Source organism: Quercus lobata, chromosome 11 (genome assembly GCF_001633185.2).
Source record: "Quercus lobata isolate SW786 chromosome 11, ValleyOak3.0 Primary Assembly, whole genome shotgun sequence".
NCBI classification, from domain to species: Eukaryota; Viridiplantae; Streptophyta; class Magnoliopsida; order Fagales; family Fagaceae; genus Quercus; species Quercus lobata.
Genome location: NC_044914.1, coordinates 25,157,428 through 25,169,775, shown reverse-complemented (window position 1 = coordinate 25,169,775; position 12,348 = coordinate 25,157,428). Strand labels below are relative to the sequence as shown.

The 12,348-nt window shown below is 32.1% G+C and overlaps 1 pseudogene; it reads left to right on the top strand.

Moving 5' to 3' along the window:
• The first annotated feature begins 300 nt into the window (after nt 1-300).
• Nucleotides 301-3,965, top strand: LOC115967994 (annotated as a pseudogene).
• The last annotated feature ends 8,383 nt before the right edge of the window (nt 3,966-12,348 follow it).

Sequence of the window (12,348 nt, the reverse complement as noted above, 5' to 3'; positions counted from 1 at the left end):
TTTTTCATACAACCCATAATCTTTCATGATAAACATCAGATTTGAGTCTTTCTATCAAAAGCATCATTTTTTTTTTTTTTTTTTTTTGCATAAAAAATCAGATTTGAACTTTTTCATAAAAAAAAAAAAAAATCATCTTTTCATTCATAACAAAATAAATCAAACATTTTTTAAAAATAAAATATATATTCTTTGCATAGAAATATGTAGATCTAAGATTCTTAAATAGAATTTAGTCATTGATTTAGGAAAACTAACAATTATACATTGCATCTCATAGTTTGTTGCATGTCGTTGATTGTGGGTACATAATGGTCATTCACAAAAATATAAATTCAATAAAATACAATAACACCATGGATAGCAAAAACCTGTAGCCAAACACCATCATCATCATCTCTGTTGCCCAAATCAAAATCAAAATCCCTAAAAACTTCAATCTCAGACTCTACTGGGAAACCAAAAGAGAAACCATTCATGCTGAAGCCGTCAACGCTTATACCGTCAGGTGAGAAGCGCACCGGAGATCTTCACTCGGAGGCGGAGCTTCATTTCAATTCTTTTCTCCCCATCCTTCCATCTTTATATAAGTATAGAAACCAAATGCTTCACAACATAAGCTTTTAGAGAAGGTAGTTGCATAGTGATATTGCAGGTAATGATTCTACTATGTTGCCCCATTTCAAATCTTGGCTGCCATCTTTGCTTTGTTACCTTTGTTCATCTGCTTTACTATATATTGCTGTTACTGAAGATTTTTTTTTTTTTTTTTTTTTTGGTCCTGGTATTTAAAATGTGCATTATATTGTCTTATTTTAACATCTGGTTCTTCACTTCTTCTGCATAGTTTTTACATTATGTTGAAATGATTTTATGATTTCTTACATTATGTTTGGTAGGATGAAGTGTAGAAATGAGATTTTTCGTACCTACTTGTGTTGGGGTGGTAGGGAAAAGGCTTTGTTCACCATTGTACCCTGGTTTGGATGTTTTGTTGTGAGTTCAGACAAAGGCTTTGTTCACCATTGTACCCTGGTTTGGATGTTTTGTTGTGAGTTCAGACAATCAATTTTAGAAAGTCTTTTAAGAACCCACCCCACAAACTCCTCCCCCCTTTTTCATTTTTTCAGATCTTTTATGTAGCACATAACTGTAGGGTCCATTTGGTAGGAGGGAAAATAGAAAGGTGAACCATGTGGGTAGCCCAAATTAATCAATGCAGATATGATTTTCCTTCATTCTTTTCGTCACCGTTTGTAAAACTTCATTGTAGCCCAAATTAATTTGATGAGTAAAGAGGACCATCTGCTTGTTGTCAAATTAAACTGAATCATTTTCTTGTTCATCACTTTCCTTTTGCTATTGAAGGAGAATAATGTTTCTAAAACTTGAATTATTTGTATGGTTTAGTGTCCTGGTTCTAATCTTTGACTATTTTTCATGTAAGTTTCATTGCTCTGCCAGATTTGCTGGAATTGTTGAAGGAAAGATAATTGGAAACCTACTTAAATCTTCTAGCGAAGTTTTGGGTTTTGACGATGGAAGAAATTGTTATTGCTTGAACATCTCCTGGAGCTTGGTGTAACTTAAACGGTTGCTATATTTATCAAAGGTATGCAACTATGTGGGTAGACCTGAGGACTCCTTTTAGAATAGTCAGCACCATTTGGTTTTTTGGTTGTGTCAATTGTGATTTTTGTATCCTTTAGAGTGGCACACAAAATTTAGCACTCCCGCTACTTTGATGAGCCTTGCCTTTTACTTCTAGATTATATTCACATATGAAAGTTGTATGGTGAAATTTCACACTCAAAATTGTGTTAACCTTTTAAAAATTTTGTTCTGTTTGTTTGTTGAGCAGCAAGGGTGAATGTAGGATCCTGTCATCAGCATAGGATGAGTGTTTATATGAATATAACATATTTCATGATAAAATGCATGGTTAGAAGAGTGTATATATGTGTGTGTGTATAATGGGTAAAACTTATATACTTTAGGTGCAGTATATTAGGTTTTCCATTCTCCAATTAAATTCAAACACTTTTTGAATTTAATTAGTATTGGAAAGATGACATTATTCTTATCTTATTGGTCAATGCAGCCAAGTGTTTGAATTCAATGGGAGAATCTAATGTACTGTACCTAACATATTCTATCTAAGTTTACCTATATATTACAGATATAAAAATAACAACACATCTTTGCACTACTATTGTATGCTTCAAAGACCTCTTTTGCCTCTTTCAGGCCACCAATAAAAATGTAATGGAGGATTTTAGACTCAGGGAAAGCAATGTGGGAAGGATACACTGTCATAGCTTGTAATAGTTGATTATAGATTTATAGTGTTTCTTTGTGTGTGCTTTCATGGTAAACCAAATGTTGTGATTCTTGCTCTATTTTTTGGCCCTAAATTGTTCCTACTTATGCTGGAAGCTGGAAGGAAGCAATTGATATGGACTTTATGGTTGAACTGTTCTTTCTAGTTTGTAATGATTTCAAGAACTATAACGTGTTGCCTGATAGTTCCACTTGTTCAAAATTGGTTAGTAGTTGCATTAGAGCTAGAAAATTCAAAATTTTTGAGACTTTGCTTGAAGTTTTCAACTCTAATGGTAAAGTCAGTGTATTGGCCTTTGGTTCTGCAATAAGAGGCTACAACAAGCTTCATATGTATAGAAGCACCATTTTAGCATTTGGGAAAATGAGATCTACTGGAGTTGTTCCGGATTCTGAATGTTCTTGCCATATCATGGAAGCTTATATGAGACTTGGTGATTCTGAAAAAGTGGTTGAATTTTTTTTGTGAATTAGAAAGTAGTCAACTAGATTTTTATTCATCACCATTTTGCACTCGTATATTTGGGAATCTAATTGAGTCCCTAGGAAAATCAGGAAGAGGTTTTAAAGCTCTTGAATACTTAAAAGAAATGACAAGGAAATGAATTTCCAAGAATTCTTCGGTTTACTCTTCTTTGATTTGTTCTTTTGCAAGCTTGCGAGAAGTAGAGGTGGCTGAAGATCTTTTCGAAGAAGGGAAAAGCAAACAAATGTTGAGAGATCTGGGGCTGTACTTAAAACTAGTGTTGATGTATGTGTAAGAATGACTAATGGAGAAGACACTTGAAATTGTAAAAGCAATGAAAATTTCAAAGTTAAGAATTTCTGATTGTATATTCTGTGCAATTGTCAATGGCTTCTCAAAGAAAAGAGGATTTCTAGCTGCAGTTAAGGTATACAAAGAGCTAATTTCTCAGGGATGTGAACTAGGACAAGTTACATACTCAGTTATAAATGCATATTGTCATCTTGGGCTCTATTCGAAAGTTGTAATGTTATTTTCAGAGATGGAACAAAAGGGGATAAGTGTGTTGTGGCTTATACTAGCATGATTGTAATGTATGGCAAAACGGGGAGGCCAAAGATGCAATGAGGCTTTTGGCCAAGATGAAAGAAAAGGGTGTGAACCAAATGTTTGGATTTACAATTCTTTGATGAAAATGCATGGAACGGCCAATAATTTAAGGCAGGTTGAGAAGCTGTGGAAGGAGATTAAGCGAAGAAAGGTTGCACCATATAGGGTTAGTTACACTAGTGTTATTAGTGCTTACAGTAAAGCCAAGGAGTTTGAGACATGCCTGGGATATTACAATGAGTTTAGAATCAATGGAGATGAAATTGACAAGGTCATGGCTGGAATTATGGTTGGAGAATTTTCAAGGAGTAGTCAGATTGATGAGTTGTGAAGCTTTTACGGGATATGAAATCTGAAGGAACACAATTAGATGAGAGGTTTTGTCGATCATCGTTGAATGCATTGAGGGATTCTGGGTTGCAAGTGGAAGCCAAATGGTTGCAAGAGTATTTTGCCAAAATGCACTTGGATTGAAGTACATTTAAAATATAAATATATATAATGGTAAAATGCAATATCATACAACAAAAATTTGGATTTGATATATACTATTTATAAGAGAAGCAATCAATATATATATATATATATATATATATATATTGATTGCTTCTCTTATAAATAGTATATATCAAATCGAAATTTTTGTTGTATGATATTGCATTTTACCATTGGAACCAGATGAATTGCTACAAAACATTATTTTTCTTAGTTTTGCAGTAGTTGATGATTTGTTCTACAAAATGATCATACTGCCCCAATTTCTTTGTATTTGGCAATTGGCATGTGGAGTATGTGCTTGATAAAAAAACTGAAAAGCACATGAGAACGCATAAGGTTAATACCCACATATTTCTCAAAAGGTTGATATACACATATTAATGACATAATGTAAAAGATAGCTGAAATATGATTTTTTACCTTTTTTTTGAATGGTAATAATAACAACTCAGGTTTTGTATTTGGAGATCAAACGATAAGCAAAACTCCCTCAACTTACAGTAGAAAAACTATTAGGATCTTATCTTCAAGTGTAACGATGAAATTGGGGTTTTGGTGTGTGGTCATATGAAGAGTAGGTGGTCAATATGGACAATTTATCAAATTGAAGATTGGTTTACAAAAATGAAAATTTCAAGTTATTAGGAGAAATTAATTGTCAACGATGATTTGTCATATTTACAAATCATATTTCAAGTTCTTTTTTTATTTTTTTGCGAAAATACCAATCTAGGGTCATTATCAATTTGGTCCATAAATCTTGATAGCAGTTAATTTAGTCAATATTATTTTAAACTTGCAGTCAATATGATCCTTACCATCAACTTATTAACTGCAAGTTGACTGTAAATTGAAAATAACATAAATCAAATGCTAACAAATTGTAGTATAGTTTATTAATATGTAGTTAGTTGGAGATAGTTTTTTTATATTATTGTTATATGAGTGAAATTACAATTACATTTTGTAGGAATTACCCAAAGCTAAAAAAGTTCGAGAAAAAGGTCTACAGAATCTAGAACAACTTGATATAATGTTTAGGGATGTTGCAGCAACTGAAGTAGCTACATGGACCTCTTCTTCAAATACACTCTCTCCAACAATGCTACAAGAGGGTGCTGGTGATTCAGATGGTGGCTCCGAATTTAAGGATGATCAATGTGACATGAGTTTAGACACTGATAATTTGCAGCAAGGACATACTAGTCAATCACGTAGTTCAGGACAAAAGCGAACTACTAAATCAATACTCTCGCAGAAGAAAAAGAAGAAGATAGGAGGAGCTGCAATGTTGGACAATCGTATTAGTCAATTAATAACTGTATGTCAAAATAAGTTTGAAGGTACTTCTCGAGAGTTACCAAGTTCAGTTGATAATGTCATGACGATTGTGAGAGCACTTCCTGGAGTGGATAGTAAGTTCGTGGTTCAAGCTTCCCTTATCTTACTAAAAAGGTCGCGTAGGGAGATGTTCTTAACTTTCAAGGAGCCAGAGTCACAGCTGGAGTGGCTACAAGGAATGATTTGTTTGAACCAAAAAAAGTGACCAACCTTATGAGGTACTCTATATTAGCTTAGGACTAATATTAACTCTACGTTGTATTAGCTTACGACTAATATTAGTTTTATTTTGTATTAGTTATGTTGTATTAACGTTAAACTAAGTTATGTAATATTTAGTATTAGCTTTGGACTAATATATGTATAATGTAAACACATTTGAAGCAATTGTTACAGTGTTATGTACTTGATGTTCTGAATTGTGTTGGTATGCAATTTCTAGTCAACTGTTACATCTTTGTTACTTTGTTGATTATTATGTTGATTTATATTAAGTATTAACAATGGTTGATTATTTGTTACTTTGTTGTGTAGCCTAAACCAATATGGATGATTATAATGGTACTCATGAGAGTAACAATTTTATGGAACTATTAATGGATGGGGATTACAAAAATTACTGTGATTATCATGATTGTGGCGATTATAATAATGCTGACAATAATAATGATGGTGATAACAATGATGATGATGATGATAATGATGATGGTGAGAGTAGTGATAGTGATGATGACAGTGACAGTGATTCTGATAATGATGATAGTAACGATGATTTTGATGAGAAGTTTTACCAGCTTGTGGCAGTTACCTGTGAAGCAGTTGTGACATATTTCAATAAGTATATTAATAAGACTCCTTGTTATGATTTGAACAAACAGGGTGAGCTTGGGTGAAATGTTATATGGAAGGTAATGAGAAATTGTGTTACAACATGTTTAGAATGAAAAATGAGGTGTTTCTTAATTTGTGTCAAGTTTTACAACGTGACTTTGGACTTCAACATTCAAGGAATATAAGGTTAGAAGAGTCAGTGGCAATCTGTTTACTAATACTTGGTCATGGAACATGTAACTGAATAGTTCAAGAAATATTTTAGCATTTGGGTGAAACCATAAGTAGACATTTTGAGAAGATGATCATTCTGTTGGGTGCTCGCTTTGCAGTTGCATATGTAAAGCCTTCGGATCCAACTTTTATTGAAGTTCCAACCAAAATACAAGACCATCCAATTTATTGGCCACATTTCAAAGTATGTGTACTGTTGTATATTTGAATAAGTGTTATTGTCTATAAGATAATACAATGCATGTGGAACTGAAAACTATTAATGTTTTTATTAGGATTGCATCGGTGTGATTGATGGCACACATGTGACAACAATTGTACCTACTGAGAAATCCATTCCATACTTTGGAAGAAAGGGATATCCAACCCAAAATGTGATAGCTGCATGTGACTTTGATATGTTATTCACATTTGTTTTGCCTGAATGGGAAGGTGCAACACACGACACTCACATTTTTCTTGATACTATTCGTAAACAGAGTAATAAATTTCCGCACCCACCACAAGGTTTGTAATTGGTTAATCAATTATTCATTATAATGACATATTGTATGAGTGTGTTAATACAATTGAATTTTTTTTCCTAGGTAAATATTATGTAGTTGATTCTAGATACCCAATGATGAAAGGTTATTTGGTACCATGCAAGGGGATATCATACCATCTTCAAGACTTTCGAAAGAGAGGTGGAAGCCCTAGAACTAGACATGAAACATTTAATCATGATTACTTATCTCTTCGATGTACGATTGAGCACACTTTTGGTGTGTGGAAGAATAAATGGAGAATTATTAGAAACATGCCATCTTTTTAATTCCATATCCAAATACTTATTGTATTTGCTACTATGGCTCTTCATAATTTTGTTAGACTAAATGATAGAGATGATAGAGGCTTTATAAACGCCAATTGAGATTCAATTTCTAGAAGATAACATAATAGTGAAGCAGATAGCAGTTATGAGCAGAACTCAGGATCTTTAACAGACCCTGCGATGGTGGTTCTTCGTGATTCCATTGCTAATTCCATTTGGGGGGATAATAATTAGTAGTTGTCTTTTTTTTAAAAAAAAAAAAAATAATAATAATATCATGTAGTACAATTTAAACTTGGGTTATTGGTATGTACTTTATCATTTTTTTTACATTTTTGTGTTGTACAATTTAAACTTGGGTTATTGATATGTATTTTATATGTTTTTACATTTTCACGTAGTACAATTTAAACTTAGATTATTGGTGTATATTTTATCATCTTTTTACATTTTTATTTTGTGCTTCATGATGATGGAAATTATTTAGATTGAATTAATATTAATAAGAAGTCATTAATAGAATAACAAATAATTATGACACTAAAAAAGAAAAATTGCCCAAACATTATTAAAATAATACCAATAATATATTATTATTATTATTTAATAAGTATATGAAATAGATGATTTAATAAGTATAAAATAAACTCACATAAAAAAAAAAAGTATGAAATAAATTCTCTTATATATACATTGTCCTTTTTGGTAATTTATCCTTCAAACTGCCACTTTTATAAGTGCTAGTCAAACACTCAACTTTTTCATTATGCACTTTTTAACAGATTTTACCAAACACTCAGCTTTTTGAAACTCCACTTTTTCATTATGCACTTTTATAAAAAACTGAATCAAACTCACCCTATTACCTCTGTAACGTGGTTTTAGTAACATAAAAAAGAAAGACAGACAGAAATGGTTGGGGGAGAAGAAGGAATGGCTACTAAAGAATCCCCAGTTGAACAATATCCTCACAGGTTAGGTCGAGAGTGTTCCGTATTGTCAAATTATTATTATTATTATTTTTTATTATGAGAAGGGAACTTTTATTCATGAAAAAAAATAAATACAATACATCTTGAGTTAAGAATAACTCAATCATATTTGGCATTTTATTGATGTATAATTATTCTATTTAGAATTTAGGGTTCATGTTTAATTTTACAAAGCAAAGCAAGGAGAAGAGGGGAAAAAAAAAGTTAAGTCCTAGGTTAGGAAAAATAAAATCTTTTTCACATGTGTTTTTTTTATATTATTTTTGGATAAATTGTTACAAGTGGAGAAGAGTGGATTCAAAATTTGGTTCTTTTTACAAAGGAGAACAATAAATACCACTATGCTATAAGACTTATGGCCTTTTACATATGTGTTTTATTTATTTATCGAATTTCACATATATATTTTTTTTTTTTAAAGAAAAACATATGTATTTTTTTTTAAGAAAAACATATGTATTTAGGTGTAAAGGGGAAGAGAAAAAGAAAATAAATTAAAAAAAAATATTTTACTCTTTTATCCTTGAAAATTATAAATTAATAATTAATATGGGTGTACAAAACTCCAAATTTCCAATACGATTTAAATTCCATTTGAAGACATTTTCTGATGTGCTTATTTGATTCCTCTTTCTCTTCTCTGATTAAATTCAATCTTTTTTTGGTCTTTCTCAATTATACAAGGTTGTTTATTCTATTATGAGGTGTGCATACATGGATTATAAGTTTCATTGCTCTGCCAGATTTGCTGGAATTGTTGAAGGAAAGATAATTGGAAACCTACTTAAATCTTCTAGTGAAGTTTTGGGTTTTGACGATGGAAGAAATTGTTATTGCTTGAACATCTCCTAGAGCTTGGTGTAACTAACGGTTGCTATATTTATCAAAGGTAAGCAACTATGCGGGTAGACCTGAGGACTCCTTTTAGAATAGTCAGCACCATTTGGTTTTTTGGTTGTGTCAATTGAGCTTTTTGTATCCTTTAGAGTGGCACACAAAATTTAGCACTCCCAGTACTTTAATGAGGCTTGCCTTTTACTTCTAGATTATATTCACATATGAAAGTTGTATGGTGAAATTTCACTCGCAAAATTGTGTTAACCTTTTTAAAATTTTGTTCTGTTTGTTTGTTGAGAAGCAAGGGTGAATGTAGGATCCTATCATTAGCATAGGATGAGTGTTTATATGAATATAACATATTTCATGATAAAATGCATGGTTAGAAGAGTGTATATATGTGTGTGCGTGTGGGTATATATATATATATATATATATATATATATAATGGGTAAAACTTATATACTTTAGGTGTAGTATATTAGGTTTTCCATTCTCCAATTAAATTCAAACACTTTTTGAATTTAATTAGTATTGGAAAAGATGACATTATTCTTATCTTATTTGTCAATGCAGCTAAGTGTTTGAATTCAATTGGAGAATCTAATGTACTGTACCTAACATATTCTATCTAAGTTTACCTATATATTACAGATATAAAAATAACAACACGTCTTTGCACTACTATTTTATGCTTCAAAGACCTCTTTTGCCTCTTTCAGGCCACCAATAAAAATGTAATGGAGGATCTTAGGACTCAAGGAAAGCAATGAGGGAAGGGTACACTGTCATAGCTTGTAATAGTTGATTATAGATTTATAGTGTTTCTTTGTGTGTGCTTTCATGGTTCAGATTTTCAGGTGGCTGTAATCTACTTGTTTCCCTCAGCCTCCTGCACTGAATTCATCAACCCCCCCCACCCCCCAAAAAATAGAAAAAAGAAAAAAACCAAATGGTGTGATTCTTGCTCTATTTTTGGCCCTAAATTGTTCCTACTTATGCTGGAAGGAAGCTATTGATATGGACTTTATGGTTAGAATTGTTCTTTATAGGATGCAACTTTCTGAACATTCAAAATGTGAGGATGCGTATGGAGAAGATGTCATGTATAGCTAGTTAATATTCAGTATGCAAGTTTGCCATTCCCTTCTTATGTTGCTAGTGAATTTCTCACTTAAGGTTACAAAATTATAAGTTGATACTTGTGTGTGCCAAAGTACGGAGATCCTATTGTTAGCTTGCCTTTTTACTTTTGTAGGATTCTTGTTTAGTAATGTTATCATAGTTTACACATGCGTACATAAGTATTTGTTAAAAGAAATAATTTATTTATGATATAAAAATATTATGAAACATAGATGCTTTTCTATAATACTAGTAGGGGCAGCACGTGCAAGACAAATGCTTGCCATTATTCTTAATAGTCACATAAAGTCAAATATAGAACCTATTATCAGCTTGTCTCTATAATATAAATTCCAATTTAGATCAAGCCCACTTCTACAATCAAATCCTAATTAAAGAAAACACATATATTCTATGTCATGAAACAATGTACTTTTCAATGCCATCAAAACATTGAACATTATCAAAATTCAAAACATCATAAAGAATTTATAAACAATGATCTTTCTCTCGACTTTTTATACTCTTAATCTCATTTGCTGATCCACACTTTATACTCTGTCAAAGGTTTCGGCTCTCAAGTATCTGTAGTGTTAAGCCATAAGACCTTCATGAATTGGCACCTACACCGTAACACCATTAATCTCCTTCCTAAAAAGTAGTTTTATAATTATAAGAACATTAAGCCAGTCAAGCTCAACTGAATAAATCATGAGTCTTGTTCTGATGCATTGTCACTCTTTGAAGGTGTGTTTACAAACCTCCAAGAGTACAATTCTATCCCTGCATGGATTCTAGCACCAGCCACCTCATTGATGGCCACAGCATCTGTAATCTCTTTCAAGTCCTCTGCAGTGAGCTTTACTTTCAAGGAGCCAACATTATCATCTAATGCTTAATCTTGGCTGTCCCTGAATGTTTGCAGAAAAGGAAAGTGAAATGTAAAATAGAATGATACTAACTAAATAATTACATGTAACAATGAAAATTTTAGGAAAGCTTACAATGCTGATCCCTATAAAAAGGGTACCAAAGGATGAGTTGGAGACAAATAGAAATGAAGTGCGTCTATTTTGTAAACTCTTTAAACATTTGTGTTCAATTAATAGTTTAATTTATACCAAGGAATATGATTATTTAACAAACCTCAAACTTCAAAAACAAAAACTTTAAGGAACCTCAAGTGTAATGCAGAAAAAAATATCCTTTGGATGCTTAGGTTGCTTTTCACAATTTAGCTTTCCTACTATGATGAAAGGTGACCCGTCATTAGTTCCGAGAGGACTCGCGCTCTAATAGCTACTTTGAGATGACAAATTCCTTTAATGCACCGTGACAAGGGGGAGAAAGGGGAGAAAACTAATCATTTATTACCGTCAGCTTATCAATTTTTTGCAACTTCATTAGATTCTCTCTTGACCAAAACACCAATTGCAGACAAGCAATTGCCATATAGCAAGTCTACTGCAAGATGTTTGGATCAAAGTAACAAGAAATAGACAGTGTACTAACACTTGAGATGCACATAAATAATAAGTACAAAAATGATGAAATCCAATTGCCTTTAGAAGAATATCCAACCTTATTTCAGATGTTTGCAAGTAACATCAGGATTGAGATATTTTTTGGATTTCTAGTGTTGGCTAATTCCATGCCAAATTTTTTCATTGTAATATGCAAATAATCCTTGTATTGTATTTCATTGAGTTCTATTTGTATTGGAGACAAGAGGATCAGAAACATCCCATGTCAGGCGAATTTACCAATTACTTTAAAAGCTCAAGCTAAGAGACAAGAGTGTAAGCTACTTATTCACAAGTTCTAATAACCTCATTGCCTAATTATGCACCAAGTTTGATACTCGTTGACAAATTAAAAAAAAAAATGAATTGGCTTAATTTTATTGCTTAAAATTCGAACAACCTCTCCTAAGAGAGGCAAAATTGTTAAGCGCTCCATTTGTTTACCTAAGAGTAGGAAAGAAAACAAAATTTTGAGCAATTCATTCTTTTTTCTTCTATTGGGATTTTTATATTTTAACTCTAACCTCAGCTTCCTCAGTTCATAGTTTTGACAAGACAGTTAATAAGCTCAGCTTCTTTTCCGTTTTTTCTCTTACTAAAAGACCCAAAATCCAAAATGACACAATCTGGACTATTATTTTTTTATTTTCTTTTTTCACCCCTCTTAAGTTTCTCATAATTGAACTCGCATTAGCACAACTAAGCTTATAGCTTCAACAAGAGAAGTAATAAGCTCAC